The sequence below is a fragment of the Alosa sapidissima genome, chromosome 8, assembly GCF_018492685.1.
Source record: "Alosa sapidissima isolate fAloSap1 chromosome 8, fAloSap1.pri, whole genome shotgun sequence".
Lineage (NCBI taxonomy): Eukaryota > Metazoa > Chordata > Actinopteri > Clupeiformes > Clupeidae > Alosa > Alosa sapidissima.
Window position 1 is genome coordinate 10,791,470 of NC_055964.1, and position 19,059 is coordinate 10,810,528.

Genomic DNA, 19,059 nt, shown 5'->3' on the forward strand with positions numbered 1-19,059 from the left:
GATACAGGTGCAAATCAAGTTAATTAGCCCATTATGATGTCATAGTCTCCATACAAAGTCTATGGGGAAAAATAAGCTTGTTACAGTGCATGAAAATGCACTGTTCTATTATCCGAAGTATTCTTCTTCTTCTTCTTCTTCTTCTTCTTCTTCTTCTTCTTCTTCTTCCCACCAAATTTCTGCGTCTAATTAACTTAAAAAGCTTTAACCGTTTAACGTAGAAACTTTCAAACTTTGAAAAGTAGGTCTTGAAAAGGACACGTGGGGAATGTATTTTTCACTTTTGTAAACTTTATACTTTTTGAGATATTAATAAAAAACAAGCTTATTTTTCCCCATAGACTTTGTATTAGCACTATGACATCACAATGGACTAATTAACTTGATTTGCACCTGTATCAACTTCCAGCTGCTCACTACTAGGACCCATCAAAGGGCCAGTTAAACAGATTGCACCTGTATCAACTGCTTTCTGCTTAACTAGGCCAACTCTCTCTGTGTCTCTCCATTCTACAAGGATATAAGGCACATTCCATCCAACTTTCTATCCATTCATCCTCTTCAAACCATTCACTCATCCACCCATTAAACTATACATACTTGGTCTTACTGTAGGTGAACGGATACTCACCACCAGATTGAAAGAACGACTGCTTTCTGAGCTTCCACATCTGAGGGCACATTTACGCGGAAGAGACGCACTCCTGAGTTTTGAGAAGGACATTGGACCAGCTCTCATGATAGCCTGTCAAACTGACAGTGATGCCATGCACTTAATGCGAGCAGCACAAGTAGTGCGCAAAGAGATCCTTAACTCATTTTTCTCTTTTGACGGGTCATTCAAAGAAAACTGCCAGCAGAGGGCTGTGCCACCATCTCTCTTGGCCTTCATCAACATGGTACTTGATGGTACAAACATTGAGCATCAGTCCACCACAAAACCTGCCCTAACAATCTCCCAATTGATAGTCTTTAACAGTAAGAAGTAATGAATTAGTAGTAATTAAAGACACAACCTTATATTAACATGCTACTGTAGCTACAAATGTGTTCAAGCCCGGTTGACCGGCTTTTTAACTAGGCTACTCTGTTAACATTACCTATTTCAGCCATAACAAATTTCACATTACCAAGCTGACATATCTACAATATACTCTGTTCAATCAATAAACTAGCTTCAGCTCACATAAATGTTCCAGACTGTCTTTTAGTTTAACTAGGATAATTATTTTGATCAATGTCCATGATGTTTACCTCAAAAGCTAACTACCAAGGAAAACTCCTTCCTGGCTATGGTTAAATTAATTTGCAACATGAATAATATTATGTAATTATGTAATAATATTGTTTGTTCATAGTCAATATGTTTACCTGTTAGAATATGTCGATTGAAGTGCTCTCTACATTGTGCGTACTGTGGCCTGTAGCAACAACTCTCTAAAGCAGGGTTTTTTTAACCAGCGGTGGTATGGCAGGTGGTCTGTGAAAATGGTTTAGGGGGGTCACCTGTGGATAATTCTGTGCTGTGAAGAAATGAAATTAGCCACACATCTCATCAAATAACAACTAATAACTGAATAATACAGGGACAACAAAGAAATGAATTGGGATACATAAAAAATTAATATTTTGATGTTTTGTTTACCTTGACCTTTACATAAATGCCTTTTCTTGAACTCTGGTGGTTTCAAAGTTATCAGATACAGAATGGGCACCCAAAAGTTAGTGGGAAATGACACCTTAAGTGTTTTTCTACTGTGTTTGGTTCCAACGTGAGGCACTTTTGAATATTATTGGTGGCCATCTTGGATTTGACCTCTCCCGGGCCTCAGAGGTCAAATTTGACTTCCCTCCCAATCTGAAAATAAACCTTATGGTATAACCTAACTATGGTAGAAGTTTCATGTTTCTTTCAAAAAGTGCACAATTCCCCTTGATTTGAGGGCTTAACCGCTGTACTATTAGTCCATTAGTCCATTGTGATGTCATAGTGCTAATGCAAAGTCTATGGGGAAAAATAAGCTTGTTTCTTTTATTAATATCTCAAAAAGTATAAAGTTTACAAAAGTGAAAAATACATTCCCCACGTGTCCTTTTCAAGACCTACGTTACAAAGTTTGAACGAAGTTTCTACGTTAAACGGTTAAAGCTTTTTAAGTTAATTAGACGCAGAAATTTGGTGGGAAGAAGAAGAAGAAGAAGAAGAAGACTTCGGATAACAGAACAGTGCATTTTCATGCACTGTAATTATCCCCAAAGATTGTAAAACACAGGTGTGTGCTGTGAAAGCATGCAACAAGCAGGTAATTTTGCCTCTGTTTGTTTGTCTGAAAGAAAAAAATACAAACAAAAAAACAGCACAGAATGAAATAAAGGCTTATCACATATCTGGATGTCCATTTTACCATCCCACCAACCAGTGAATCTCACTGGTTCGATTTGCTGAAGTCTGACGCAATAAAACCTTCCCAACTGCTCAAAGAGACTGGCTATGGTTTCCGATTTGGCCCTGACAAGATTATTCACGTCCCTCGATCTGGTCCAAAAAGGCAAAAGCCTCTCTCACCTATTGTGTCTGTGTGTATATGTGTCTTCTGGTAGTTCAGGGAGAGAGCAGGTTTTAAGATCCTAGCCTTTATTTTACAACAGCACATTGTCAGTGTCTTGCTGCGTATATTGCTTCTTTTGATATTAGACATTTGAGAATGGATTATTTTCTTTTCATACAATAGAAGAGGAAAATCTCAAGGATCCTGTTCATCTTTCAGATGTAATTACTGAGCCCTCTTTCTGCCTTTGTTGGAGCTCCTACTGTGTTCTTAAGACAGAGACATATTTTCAATAATATTTCTTTTGTTCCCTTCCTGCTTTATACTGTCTGATATTCCCCCTACTGTGCTGACGTGGTGTCTAAGCACCATGAAAAATGCAATGTCTTTCAGTTAGGTAAATTTTAGATCTATGTTGTGTTGTTTTTGAAGTGCCCCTTCCTTTGAAGCAGCCGAGTTAGATGGGTTCTGTCAGAAGCTATCTTTCATCCCTTTTCAGCCTCACCTAATCAAAGCCTGCTTCCTTGGCGGTCTGTTTTGGTCATTTTTGTGATTCACTTTTTTACTCTTACTCTTACTTTTAGGGGCCGTCTACACGACGCCGGTTTTTGTGAAACCTGTGAGGTTTTGTTATCGGTTACGCCTTGCGTGTACACGACGCCGGCAGTTTAGGAGACTGTAACCGAGAGTTTTTGAAACCAGCTTCCGAAGTGGGAATTTTTGAAACCGCCGGCTAACTTTCGCTGTGTAGACGCCTGTAGGTGCGAAGCCGGCAATTTTATGATGACATAGCCCCACCTCTCAACTCAGCCACAGCACTCGACCTGACACGCTGCTTGTCAAAACAAACCAAACCATTTATTTATCATATTAAAATGTTTTTCTTAGCCCCTGTCATGATTTATGTGCACAATGTAGCCTAGCCTTTTGTGGCTGTGGAAGTTAGAAGCACACGTTAGCTTAACTTAGTTAAACATTAGCTTACTGCATGTTAATGTTTTCTCCAGTGGTGCTCAGACCTAATGCAATGCGTAGGCTAAGCATTTGAAATTTCACATAGCAGTCACATTACCTTGAAAATGAACTTTATTAGTTTAACAGTTGAATTGAAAACCGAATTGTCTGTAGTCTCCTTATTTCATGCGACTGCTTAACAAACTGTTTCAACAATGTTTTCTTATACGCGATTCACACGAATTAAACGTGATGCTTCTGCACGGCCGGCGCCATCGAGTGGTCTGGTATATGCACTATAGCACATTTAGCCGGTTACACCTTGTTGTACTGCGCATTGCATTAGGTCTGAGCATTAGGTCTACGCATTGCATTAGGTCTGAGCACCACTGGAGAAAACATTAACATGCAGTAAGCTAATGTTTAACTAAGTTAAGCTAACGTGTGCTTCTAACTTCCACAGCCACAAAAGGCTAGGCTACATTATGCACATAAATCATGACAGGGGAAAGAAAAAACATTTTAATATGATAAATAAATGGTTTGGTTTGTTTTGACAAGCAGTGTGTCAGGTCGAGTGCCGTGGCTGAGTTGAGAGGTGCTATGTCGCCATATGTAGGCATGTGAGTGTAAGTGTCTATGTATGTGTGTGTGAGAGAGAAAGAGAGAGAGAGAGAGAGAGAGAGATTGTGCTCATTTTTCAAGACCTGCTAATTAGAGCGCAAAGGGCAAGCATGTCGACAGCTCGGGATACCTGTTCAATCAATACCAGACCACAGTCCACACGCATACGGATAGTAGGAAGGCAGAGCGGCTGAAAAGGTTATCTCTTACTCATTCTGCCAGGGTACCTGCAGTCCAGCTCTACACACACCTTGCAGGGTGACACAGGCTTAAATACAGCTGAATGATATCTACCATTAAAATCTTCTCCCAACAGTAGATGTTCCCAAACAGTATCTTCTGAGAACAATGGGCTTTTTGTCCTCTTCCCAGTCTTCAACAAGAGACTGGATCATGAGTTCATTAAGACTGGCCAGTGTGATGCACTGTGGTTTAGTTTGGGGGCTGTGTGATGCTCAGGGCCCCTGAGGTCAATTACACTGGAAGGCTTTTAACAACACTGGTCTGTGAAGTGGAGGAGAAATCCATTGCATTGTACAGGGTGACCACCCCCCACACTATTACCTCGGGCCTGGCTAATTGTTAATTCTTTGCTGCAAATGAACAGTTATTTCCTCACTCCTAAATTCTTTTAGGAGTTCATACCGACATTATGTTTGCTGAGAGCTGTCTCAGTGGACCAGGCTGATGACTGTTTTGATAATGATGAAAATACATACATTTTTACTTTCACTTCCGTGAAAGGGTGTAATGTCCTGCTGTGAAGGTACTCACAGAGAAAATGCATTCGCTGGATGTGAGAATCCAAGAGAGCCTCCCCACAAGTGACTGACTGCATATTGTTTCTTTGAGTTCCAGCATTTTGATTTCACAAGATTTAGACAGCAAGTGGGAGAAGGAGTCCACAACATCAATGCTGCCCTTCCACAAATAAAAGCAAAAACTGAAATAAGACAAGATAAGGATCATGTCTGCAGTCCTAGAAGTGCGATGCCTGACAGAAAGCCTGTTATAGGAACACAAGGCTCTGTGGAGTTACAGTGAACTTCTTGTAGACCTCATCTAAACACCTCGGAGCTAAGCTGAAAGAGACTATTTTTGAGTTGCAGTAGTGCCCATAGAAAGGAACATTTTCCAATTAAGCTGTATCCATTCCAATAAACGACTGCTCTGTCCAGACAGGAAATCTGCATAGGGAACATCATTTTTTTATGGTGAGTAAATTGATGTTATCCTCACCACACCATGTTGTGTACAGAACCCCTCTCGTTGCATCTGAGCTATTTCTATGTTTCAGTAAGCAGGAAGCAAATCTTCCTTATCATGAACCACCTTTCTGAATCTGGACTTGAGGCTCATACATCATCTGTGCTCAGGTCTGACACTCTGGGAATACAGGAGGAGGACTGTTTAATATGTATCTAATTGAGGCCTGTGTAGGACACGCTGTCAACATGGTGACCTTGAGGCTTTGTTTGTCTGCAGAGTGGGTCTGCTACGCTGTGTAAATACCACAGATAGGGGCCATGAATTTCATTTAGTAGGGCCCTCCTCCAACAGGTGCGACTCAATAAAGGCATGCGGCTGGTGCCTGACCACTGGCGCTATTGGACACATTAAGGAGCGGGTGTGGTGTGAGTGGGCCGCGCACACGGCAAGAACAGATTGTTGTCCTTGGCCTTGGCTGATGTTTAACACACCCCAGACACACACACACACACACACACACACACACACACACACACATACACACACACACTCACTTACACACATACACACCACACACACACTTTGACCACAGGAACATTTAATCTGTTTCTCACCAGCTGCATCACCCATGAGATAGATCAATATGAGGCGCTTGTGTGACTTACTGTGGTTCAGGTGACTTTGCGTGGCATGTTCAGTAGTACTTTGCTAAACTTTTCCCCTCCCCTCCTGTGCCGACTATCCCTCACGTTCAGACCAACAGGGTTTGCCGTGTCTGCTGGGTCTCAATCCACAGGGGACAGTCTTCAGGCACTGCAGGTGCTGAGAACATAACAGGTGGTTGGTGAGACAGAACCCAATGTGATTGTTTTTATTAGGACCAACGAGTGGAAGATAAAATGTACACGACTCTGTGCATAACCTTTGGTCAAATTTGACATTGTCATTCTAATTAAAGCATTGATTGAAAACTCTCATTACAGGTCTTGTTTTTAATCAGCAGACTATGAACTGGGGGCATTTAATTAATTTTAACTAGGTGGAGTTTAAATACACCATTGTCATTGCACCAAAACGGGTACTCATATTAATTCAATAATGGCAGCCCTTGTGTTTTGAATATTTCATAATTGATAATTAGCATCTAATTCACCTTAGAAATCAAGCGTTTGGCACATTCATCAATAACATCTCTCTTTAAAGATGTCCTTTGGATATGTCTGTGTTTGGATATATTATATGTCATTATTATGTCAGCAGTTTTCATCTTGCAATGTAGATGGACAGTTGGATGGATTCACTTATTTAAAATAGCTTCCATGCACTGTTTATGTCTTTGTTTAAACAACCAATTCTATTGTAATGCAAATCGCTGCATGTCATTGCCTCTGTAATTAAGCATGATGACTTCTGAATTATTCTGCTTTGCGTACTCAAAGCTCTACCGTCAGTCATCGCTAAGCCTCTTTGTGAAATGACATTCTCAGAACACTGGATCCATTTGAATGTGTTTCTGTAGCTGAGAAAAGTTTCTCTAATGGGAGGAAGTGTGGAACTATCCCAACAACTGATAACGTTGAGCCAAAATGTTTAATGGTTGTTGAAGAAGCGTGCAATCATTGTGTTTGGTCCAACTTCAGACTAATGCATCCTAGTAAGGAGGAAGACGGTTATCCTGTACTATTAAGCAGCCAACTTGAAGTGCCCAATTACTATTTAATGATCATGGTCTGTATGTAGAGATGGATGAATTAATGTTTAATCTAATGTGGAGGTACTCTGAATCCTACATGACTGAATATTTACTTTCCAGTGTTTGAAAAATGCAGAAGAGATATTGATGATTTATGTTTGGTGTTTTCAAAGGCATCCACCATCATGCATTTTGAACAGGTTCAGTACTGCTCATTGTTGAAGTAAATTATAGATTTATTTTGTTTTGGCTGTTTTGTTTATGTTTCTATTCCTCAGCCTTAGTGAAATATGTTAATAGTGTGAAGCAGGAATCCACAAGCAGCGATATGCCTCCAGCTCCAGGGAGATATCTTTGTGTTGTTTATTTTGTCTTTTTGCTTTTCAGTTTTGTCCCTGGATTTTTATTTCCCTCCCACTCCCTCGCTTTCCTTACACTGTCTGGATGAATTTAAAATTTCAATCTTGAATAGGAATGCAGTGTAAAGCATGAGCTCTGTGTGTGTGTGTTTGTGTGTGTGTGTGTGTGTGTGTGTGTGTGTGTGTGTGTGTGTGTTTGTGTGTGTGTGTGTGTGTGTGTGTTTGTGTGTGTGTGTGTGTGTGTATACGCGCTGACAGCTCCTGAAGAGAGCCCTGTTAAGAGAGACGGCACAGGAAGACCCAGGCAGATGAGTAACACCCTCCAAAAAGAGGAGAGGAGCTTGTTATTTTCCAGCCTCTGCCAAAAAAGGTGATGCCATTGAGGGAGATAGAGCTGGATGCAAAACAAACTGTGCGAAAGAGAGGGGGAAAGAGAGAGAGAGAAAGAAATATAGACAGTAATGTAAATGTCAGTTTTTTTTCGTTCAGTGATTAAGAGGTGGGGAGCTCAGGAGGATGTATGTGTGTGTGTGTGGCAGGGGGTTATGCGTGGCAGTGAGGGGGCCCTTTTAGAACACTGAGATAATGAGGCTGTGGGGCGAGGCTGGGAATGGACCTGGGGCTGGCTGGCTACCGGGGGGAAGAGCGGATGTGTTGGACAACCTCTTGTCACCTGTCTCACCCTCTGAAGTGAGGTGAAGTGACTGTGTGCATACCTCAGTGTATGTGTGTGTGTGTGTGTGTGTGTGTGTGTGTGTGTGTGTGTGTGTGTGTAATGGAGAAAAACAGCTCTTTCTTGACAGGCTCCTCTATTTTGAGGTGACAGTTTTGTGGGGACACTGCAGGTCTCTGTTTGACTGAATTCCTTTTTAGAGATAATGATGTAGCTGGGGCGGTGGGTTCTCCATGTTATGCTCCTCTCCTGTAGGGTTAAACATGCACTCTGCCTGAGTGTATTATGAGAATGCTTTTAGCCCTGCAGGGCCCAGCACATCGGTTTCGTCTTCTATTCAAACCTCATACTCAGACACAACCTGTCTCACAATATCATCCATCTAAATTTAGTCTGGTTATTTTAGTCCACTAGAGCTGCCGGCTCTTTCTCCAGTCATACTGCCTTTGTAGATGTTTGTGAGCAAAGTGAGTTATTCACTCTGTATCCTCTCGAGTGTATAGCCCAAGGACGAACTTACATTTTTGGAGTAAAATCTCAGCAACTTCCTGAACCCCTTAATAGGATTTTATGACCTGCTGAATAATTTTGCATTGTCCGTATAGAACTCAAACAGAAAGCTGTTCAGTCCCTTTATAGATAAAACTCCTTGTTCTGATTGGGAATATAAAAGGCCAATTTCACAAACACAAAAGGTCCTAATTAATAAATCACAAAAACTCTCTTTCTCAACTCTCTCTCTCTCTCTCAATAAATAAAAATGAAGGAATGAATGAATGAACAGAAATGTTAATTAAATAAATGAAAGGTTCCCTCTCTGGGAATGTTTATATTTTTTGCACAAAGACTTTCTGGGAAGCAGACCCTATAGTGCTGCAGTGGAACTCTGCGGTGGTTAAGCCAATGAGGGTTTGACCGCTGATGTACTCAGGAGACGCTCGCCGCCACAAAAGAGCACCGCTGCCCGCCAGAGGCCCCATGCGCAGTGCTTTTACTGACACCTGCTGTTTGCTGCACAGCTAGAGAGAGGGAGGGAGATAGTGGACGAGGAAAAAGAGACAGACAGAGAGAGAGAGAGAGAGAGGAAGAGAGAGAGAGAAAGTAAGAAAGAGAGAGAGGGAGAGAGAGAAAGAGATAGAGAGAGGAAAGAGTAAGAGAGAGAGAGGAAGAGAGAGCGAGAGAATGGAAAGAGAAGAGATTGGAACTGAGGGAGCTGTAAGGCTTCCTCCTGATTTTCTTCTCTCTACTCTCTTTGTTTGTCCGTTTTATGTTTAAAATTGTCTTTCATTACTTTTTCAGTTTTCACTCCAGATCTTTTCCTTAACCCCCCCCCCCCCCCCCCCCCCCCCCCACACCACACACACATACTCTCCCTCCTCTATCTTCTTGGTAGAACCTCCTCATTAACTTCTCTCGGCACAGGCTACACTAATCTCATCTGTCTATCTGTCTGCCGCACCCCCCCCCCCCTCCCCACACCCCGCCATGGCAGCTAGGCCGCTGGGGTCATCAGCTTTGGCAGGCCGCCTTGAGGAGTCTGACGAATATGGATTGTCTCGTCCCGGTGCGATGACAGGCGGGGGACGGGCGCCACGAGAAACACGAAAGGTGGAACGCAAGGTTGAGCGTGCCGCAGCGTCCATTCGTGTCGCCTCACATCAGTCACCGGCATCCGTGTGAGCTGCGTCTCTCTCTCTCTCTCTCATGCACGCCCCTCAGGGGCTTCTTTGGAACATTCTGGAAGGCAAGATTGTGCATGATGGATCTAAATGCAGAGGGCAGAGGAGGGGGGGGGGAGGGGGGGGGGTGGTCATATTCTGCTGACAAACACGAAGGAGATCCATTTTGGATTCAGGGCTACCTTCACGGCGGGCACATCGCGAATGCCAATGAAGAAAAGGGTGACCGAACAGCAGGGGGGGTCTAGGAGTGGTGCTAAAATAGAAGAAGTGTTTGGCAGGTGTATGGAAGGTGTTGTATCGCCGGGGGACTGCACAGCCCATCATCCACGCGTGATGGTGATGCTCTCAAGAGAGAGAGAGAGAGAGAGAGATGAGATGGGGAAACAAGCCAGGCGGTTATGACTCGGTTGGCCAGGACAGGGAAACCACAACACACTGAGATAAGCACACTCATGCAGTAGCCTGCACGCCTACACAGCTCTCCTGAGCTGGAGCCCAGGGGACCACAGTGAATCAACACTGCCTACCCCCGGGCAGTCGACGATCATGACTTCTGAGCGAATAAATACAAAGTCCTCTGATGTGTCCTATTCTTAATGTTTGTGTGGAGTTTGGGCCTTCATCAATTTCTTATTAAAGCATAGAATTGCACTGTACACTGTTGTTATGTGTGGCCTTGTAAATAACAACCAGCCAAGAGACAATATAAATATATCATGTGAACCTTGAAAATTTGCTGTCTAAATGATAACACAACCGTGTGTGTGTGTGTGTGTGTGTGTGTGGGTGTGTGTGTGTAACAGAGCGGTAACAGAGCGGCAACACTCTTATCATTTGTCAATACTGAAAGTTTCTATTTCCCTGACTTCCAGCCAGTCTCAGTTGCACTCAATAGTGTAGAGTATACAGAGGGAATTTCCACCAGGCTTTCATGAAGTGCTAGATGGGACTGAGAAACTGCAGAGCATATTAATGTTTGACCATAAACACATAACACTGCAGCAATAAGACCTTGAATAGAACATGGGAGTTGTATAACCCCCTCTGGTAACACCATTGCCCAGAGTGTAGTGCATTTGAAGGCTCATACGTGCAAAGTCTTCTGGAGTAAAGAAGCTCATTATTTGCTGCGGAGTGTTCTCATCCGGAACAGCGGGGGATCTGGGATCTCCACAGGCCGCTCTCTCCACTTCCTTTGAGAAGGTGAGAAGTTCAGGCCCGTCGTGGCGCCACAGACTAGGCAGAGCTGGACACTTTGCTGTAGTCAGTGCATGCAAAATCGTGGCCTGATAGTGTTCAGTGCTGATTCACACAAGGCAATCTTGAGACTCGCCTTCTACTTGTGGTGTGGGCAGCTAATAGCGACATCATTACAGCATCATTGCAGCCCCCCCCCCCCCACTGTGATCAGTAGCCTCGTATTAGGTGCAAGCCATGAGCAGAAAATGAGAGATGACATCTGTTACATCCTGTCTACTCTAGGCTATGTAACCCGAGAGGGAAGACCACGCGGAATTAGCATATACATATTTTTTATTTATTAATGATAAAGAATTAACAACGTAGGTTAAGTAAAGTCAGTATAAGTGTTAGGTTGGGAAATAAAAGTGTATGCGATAAGAGAAATGAAGTGTCGTGCATAAAGAAACAAAACGGCAAAAAAGGTGCGGGAGAGGGGAAGCGGCGGCCCCCACAACCAGGTCTGGAAAGATTTTAAAGTTGGATACAGCATCTAAGATGAGTCCACTCAATTATGCTTAAGGTGGGGTCAAAGTTTATTTTGCATAGTAATGGCGGTTTCCATTCTGAGCCAACAGTTCTATTGTTAGCAATCATAGGAGAACCAAAGCTTTTATCTCATTACAGCTCATAACACATATTCCTCTGGGCAGTTGCTGGCAGATTTTAATATTACTTTCTCATACCATTGCACAGTTAACTGGAGAGCCACGGCACGACTTTTAAGATGGAGGCCTTTATCATCAAAACTTTGAGGGGAACAAAAAGATCACAAATAATGAATTATATCCAGAACTTTGAAGGAAATGAAAATTGCAGTCCTTTGATCTTTCTATCATGTGTTACTCCTCATCTTCCCATAAAGAAAAAACACTTCAAAGGTGAAAATCGTGGCAAGATCAACACTTTTACTGTTCCTTCTTCAAAACTCTTCGTTACAAAGTTACTGATCTGTTTTAAAAAATATTAGAATTTATGGATATTTCCCTATAAGACTTTAAGAACTCACCTCAACCCATTATTATGAGAAATAGTGTAAGAGCAATGATAGTATGTGAAACATTAGTCTGTCTTTTTTGGACACAAATAATATAAAGCACAGACATGCAATAAGCACTGAATCAAGCCAATGCATAGCCTACAACATCCCTGGTAAGCCTTCCAGTGCTCTATTGCTTTTATCCACACATACACTGCCTGAGTGTTCTGCTCAGTTAAACACAATTAATGAAACAAATTGAGAAAATGTGTTTGGCTTTTTTTAAACACAGAATGTGTTCAAGTCATTGCAGACGGTCAGAAGTTATCATCTATTCTGGCAAAATCTCATTGCCTTGGTTTCCCATCCTCCCACGTTCCATTGAGTGAACTCAATTGCTTCCACAGAGATTACATTACATTACATTACATTACATTACATTTGGCTGACGCTTTTTAACCAAAGCGACTAACAACATGGTAAACAGTATGTTTTAGAACAATTCTCACAATTTTAGGACAGTTTAAAAAAAACATTAGAGTACAGTAAGAATAAGTGCGTCGGTGAGTGCTGTTTTTAACAGTTACTTGTCAGTTAAAACGGCTGGTGAGTGCTAGGATCAGTAAGACTTGTTGTAAGTGTTGCTATGAGAGTAGATGTTCTCTAAAGAGCTGGGTCTTCAGGAGTTTTTTGAAAGTGGAAAAGGATGTCCCTGCCCTTGTAGGAACTGGCAGTGTGTTCCACCAACGAGGAACAGCAGATGAGAAAAGTTTGGATTGGCTTGAGCGTACCGGTGGTAGAGCTAGACGTCGTTCGTCAGAGGAGCGCAGCGGTCTGGAGGTAGTGTAAGTCTGTAAGAGGGCATTCAAGTAGGTGGGAGCAGAACCGGAGACTACTTTGTAGGCAAGTGTTAGAGACTTGAATTTGATGCGGGCCGCCATAGGTAGCCAGTGTAGCTGGATGAGCAGCGGGGTAACATGTGCCCTTTTGGGTTGGTTGTAGACCAGGCGCGCCGCCGCGTTCTGGATCATCTGAAGTGGTTTCACTGCGCAGGCTGGGAGACCTGTCAGGAGGGCATTGCAGTAGTCGAGTCGTGAGATGACTATTGCCTGAACCAGAAGTTGGGTAGCATCTTGAGTCAAGTAAGTCCTGATTTTCCGTATGTTGTAGAGTGCGAAACGGCATGACCGGGCGACTGAGGCAACATGATCTGAGAAGTTTAGTTGGTTGTCAAGAACAACTCCTAGATTTCTTGCAGTCCTGGTCGGTGAAACAGACAGGGAGTCAAATTTGATGTTGATGTCGTGGTGTATGGTAGGTTTAGCTGGGATGACCAGCAGTTCAGTCTTTGAGAGGTTCAGCTGGAGGTGGTGTGCCTTCATCCATGTAGCTATGTCTGAAAGGCAATCCGAGATCCGTGCTGAAACCAGGGGGTCGTCAGGTGGAAAGGACAGATAGAGCTGTGTGTCATCTGCATAGCAGTGGTATGAGAAGCCGTGCGAACGGATAATCTGTCCCAAGGAGGTGGTGTAGATAGCAAAGAGGAGGGGGCCCAGCACTGAGCCCTGGGGGACCCCAGGTGAGATGGTGAGGTGCGGATAGCTGACCAAGCCATGATACGTTAAACGAGATGGTGGGGGGGGCATGTTACTTTAACATTTCCTATAACAATAGACTTAATGTGTGTACCCAAATCCAAACTAAATGGAATACATTCATTTTAGTTCTGATAAAAAATCATAATCCCCCCCCCCCCCCCCAGTGACATCAATCGTTTTTAACTGATGGCAAAAAAAAATAAAAAATGTGCGAATGCACCCAGATATCTTGTGTGCTCTCGGATCACTGGTATGCAGAAATGGCCTTTGGCAACTGATAACACAGTTGTGATAACACTTGTGTGGGCACATTCACAAGCACATACACGCACGCACGCACGCACGCGCGCGGGCTAGGGTGCATCAAATGCCCCTCAAATCCTTTATATCTGTGAAATCTTAGAAAGATTAAACTTTGTCTAGGGGTACCACAAATCCATTGAATTATCATGATTTTAGGCGGATTTTGGTCATTTTCGTCATTTACATGTTGGTACAAGCCTTGTAATCATGGGAGATGCAGAGTCCATGCTGAAAAGTGCAGAGCTAGGTTGCCAAATGTCATTAAGAGAGTGACTCTTCATGTCATGAACTACATATATTGTATAATTTATGGCAACATTTTAGTTAAAACAAGCAGTCGAGCAACAAAGGCGAGCATTAACTTGCCGTTGCTAAGATGAATACCAAGTCAAAAACTATTGTGCCTTGGCTTGGGGATTCCCATATAACTGAAGATACTTTAATTTTGAGAGGAACTCGGCTTCCTTCCAATGTTGATGTGCTGAAGTGCATACACATCTTTATCAAATTTGAATGCATAGGTAAACAATCATCAGTCATCCAAGAAGCTGCAGAGTATGTGTATGACCAAATACTGTCATTTTACCTAAAGGCAGATAAACTGATCGAGGAATATGACAACTGTCTAAATTTTCTGGAGAATTTGTATAATAAGGCCAAGTAAATGTCAAATATTCCAAAAGTGAGGAGGAAGCAGTAACCAATTTAAAGAACACCAAGAGTTTCTGTCAATAACAGAACCATGAAGCAGATGAAAAAGACAGGGCTTTTCTGCCCCATGATTTTGGTGCCCAACCTGATGTCATTTCTCTTACGAAGAGGGGCAAAATATCATCATCAATATCATCGCAACTCATGTCTAAAATAGTGGAGATTGGAGGTGGTACCGTTGACAAGTTCTCTCTCTCATATGCCAGCTTGGACATGTTTGATCGAAAAGCATGCTTGAAATTAAAGACATTAAGGAATCCTGGAGTCCTCCCAATATCATGGCATTACATTGGGATGGAAAACTAGTAGGCACATTAGAGGACCCTTACCATAAGGAGGAACGATGTGCTGTGTTGGTGTCAGGTGAACATGGCACAAAACTTTGAGTGTGATGCCACTTCAGGAAGTTGGCAAGGGTGAGACTGGAAGAAACATTGCTAAGAATATAGGGCAGCTTTTGGAAGATTGGCAGTGTACTGATAGCCTGGAAAATCCAGACCCTGATAATCTAGAAAGATTAAGGGTCTGGCCACGAACAATGTAATGGCCCAACTCGAGGGGCGGCACCAAGCATGCATTTGAAAATCTCACTGCACGCAATTGGATAACACTAGGCCAATGTTTACTCTGAATGATTCCGGACTTCGACGCAATTGGCTAACACTCAATCAATGTTTCCAATGCTGCAGCGCTGCCGTCATCAGTTTAGTTCGCCTCTGGCTCGCCTATATCAGATACGATTTGATTGGTTCCACGAGATGCAAGGGGAAAAAGTAACGTGCATCATTGTTCGTTGCCAGAGTGTCTCGCAGAGACAATTCCATTGTGCTTTTGCGGGAACTCTGGATTTCCAGGGTAGTGTACTGATGCAATTGCTGCAATGGTGTTTGACACAACTACTAAAGACTAATTATGTTCCAAATAGTTTAGTTTGTGTTGATATGTTATCATAAACTTAATTCCAACTGCAGAGTTTTTGAAAATTAGAGATACTAAGTAAAGGAGTTTGTGCTCAATACGGATTATGTGCTAGGGAAAATGTACAATGTTCACCAACAAATGTAAATATTAGACATACATGTATTGAATTAAAAGTTTCAAAATGCATGCAGCTGTTATGTTTTTTGTAAACAGAAGCTAGATATGTCATTAATTGACATTATTAAGTTTAAATGTAGTGTAAAGAAGATTATTGGAAAATAACCAAAATCGGCCATAAAAAATGAAATATTGTCAAAATGAAGGTGCATTGTGGTACCCCTAGATCATTATCAATCTTCACCAAACTTCATAGTGTTTATTCATCAAATGGCATAATATTATCCACCATAGAAGAGTTTTTTGGGGAAAAAGGGGCACTTGATGCACCCTAGCGCGGGCACACACACACGCACGCACGCACGCACGCGCACACACACACACACACACACACACACACACAAGCTGTACTAACTGTAAGCATACACCCAAACAAGCAACTCACTAGAAGATGGAGACAAGAGAGGCTTTCTGCATAACACCCTCAGTCTCTGAAATGCTACAGTACTTTACATCCTACCTGAATACACTGAACATACTTGCCCTGAAAGGCTCTTTGTCAAAGCATCATCACTCTTAACAGCCTATAGGGATTATAGAGATTAGGTATATTCAAAGTCGAAGATATGGCTTTGAATCAATACCGCAAACTACCAGCACCTCCGAATACAGCGTACTGACTCTGATGGTGTATACCTGTATACATAACATGTACACAGCTGATGTGCCTGTGTGCCAATATGAAATGTGGGATTGGATATGCAAAAGAGTTCATTCATTTTGACCCTCTTGTTTGGTTTGAGTTTCTCAGATCTACTGTCAACTGATTCTTTTTTTTTTCCTGAAGAGGCGGGATTAGCATAATAGTTTCCTGCCATTAAGCCCTTGTGGCCTAAAAATCAATTTGGAAGTGACATGGCAAGTGGTCGTGTAATTAGCATAAGAAACATCAGACACATGCACAGACGCACAACGTCGCACGCACACAGACACCCCCCAGCCCCCCCTCCCCCCCCACACACACACACACACAAAATAATCCTCTGAACAAAATTTGCCCTTATGTCTCAGAGTCTTCCTCTCTGCAGGCCATGGCAAGGTTGAAGACTGGGACAACTTCCTAAGAATAAATTACCGCCATGCAGCACAGCAGCGATTTGCATAAGCCGTCAGACCGTCCTTTGAATGGGGCTATTTTAAAAAAAACAGACATGCCCCCCCCGTCCTACTCCTGCTCACGCCACAGTCACCTGCCTGGGTTAATCTCCCCCAAAGTCAAACGCCGGAATTAAACAAACAAGCCACATAAGGCAAGGGAGCTTTCCTGCCTCCTGTGGAAGAATCCCCTTTTGTGGGAGGAAGTTCAAAGCCGAGCAGTGGGAATAGAGGGGCTTAACTGAAGTCCGAGAACTCCCGGTGCAATGAGAAATCCCATTTCCCTACTGTTGGATGATACTTTTTTGTGTTTGTGTAGTTTAATTTCAAAGAGCAATACCTTGGGTAATACATAGATACAGTTCTTCCCTCATGGTGTTTGAAGATGATTACATAGTCACCTGATGCTTTGCATATTCTACCTTCAGTGTAGGTTACTTGATGTTTTGGTTTTTGAGTTTCATAATCTAGGACTGGGACTTTCCATTTCAAATTACAAATTGTCCATGGTATGTCTAAATCATTGTGTACCTTGATGTAAATATCAAACACACCCACATGGAAAAAAGATAACAGAGCAGAGCAGGTCCAGGTACAACAATTTTTTTTAGTGTGGCGATAACATCGTGGGAAATACAATATTACTCTGTTCACCTAGATGCCCTTGTCCTATTCGTTATAGAAGCACGTATTGTGTCGGACCTATTACTTTCTTCTTCTTCGTCACAAGTTCTGGAAATCACAGGAATTCTTTGGAGTCTTTCTGATAATTCTAACCTCAAGCAATTAATCAGACAATTAAGTACGAGAAAATGAAGATGCTTTTGGACTTACAATTATTATGTAACTCTGAGGGGCCGACAAATAAACAGTGTTCCTCCATACTGCTGTTAACAATGTTTCTCTGTTTCAGCCATTGTGTATTTGTATTGTTAACAACTAAACACCCTAGTCAACATGCACAGAAAACATAATGTCAGTTACTGTTAAGATTACCATTTCACTGTACAATGTTGCCCCCCCCCACCCCCCACACCACGACCAAAACACTAATTTGTCCTTATTCAATCAGAAAGCTATAATACCAGTCTGACAACTAACAATAGCTGTTGATTCTCCAACTAATTAAATCCTTATTGTATGGTAAAATAAAGAAAAGACCAGTGGAGAGGATTCTACAAGGTCAACAGCTATGTTTGTCTGCATTTCTTGAGAAAAACAATAAAGGTCACACTTGATATTTAGTGCAATGAGCAATGTTTTGAAATACAAGTATTTCCTCTCCACATCTCCTTTACAGCTCTTACATTACATCCTTTTAATTGGCACACAGCACACCCTGAGCGTGTGCCAAACGACGCTGATATAAAAGCAATTTAAGGTTGTGATATATCCTGTTGTAACTGCTGCCCATTTGGCATGTCAGCCCAGGTGCCTTGGTGCCTCTCACCTGATGTTGTAGAAGTTATTGGGGTCAGGGAAGAGGAGATTGAGCTCGCCTCCTCTCACAGAACACACTGTGCTCCCCAGGACAGATTTTTCTCATCATCAGAACACCATCATCCATCCCAGACAATGCTGTCAGAGGTCCTGCTGGAGAGATATGAAAAAGTTGCGCCGGAGACAACTAATTTCCTGACAGATGACATAAAACTCTGTGGGTGTTTGCTGCCCTTTCATCCTGTTCATTACTGTATAAGCTATCAGGCAGATGACCTTGCAGACCTCATTTATTAATATAAATTGAAAAGGGAAGAAATATGACAGGGAGGATGCCCAGACGCCTGAGGCATAACTCAGCTTCCTGTCTTTTCTCATCTCTTGCCAGCTGGAGAGGGATGAGGTCATTGGTGGGTCTGAACAGATTTTTCAAAGATCAGTAATGACACATCTTCTTGGGAAGGGCTTGCTAGAAATCACTATGATGTTATATTGAAGCAGCACAACAACTATGTTTTTTGGTCCGTGTCACACCCAGAGTAGGTCCAATATGAAAATTGTGTGAGAAATAGCTTATACGCTAAAGTGAAGTCGCTGCTTTTGCTTAGTATGCAATATGTCCGTAATACAAGGCCTAGCCTATAAAGAGATATATGATTATTGTGTTTATTGATGATGCCTGGCTTATTATTATTATTATTATTAGTAGTAGTAGTAGTAGTAGTAGTATAATAATAATAATAATAATAATAATAATAATAATAATAATACGAAGAAGAAGAAGAATATAATACTATCATCAACATTATTATTATTATTATTATTATTATTATTATTATTATTATTATTATTA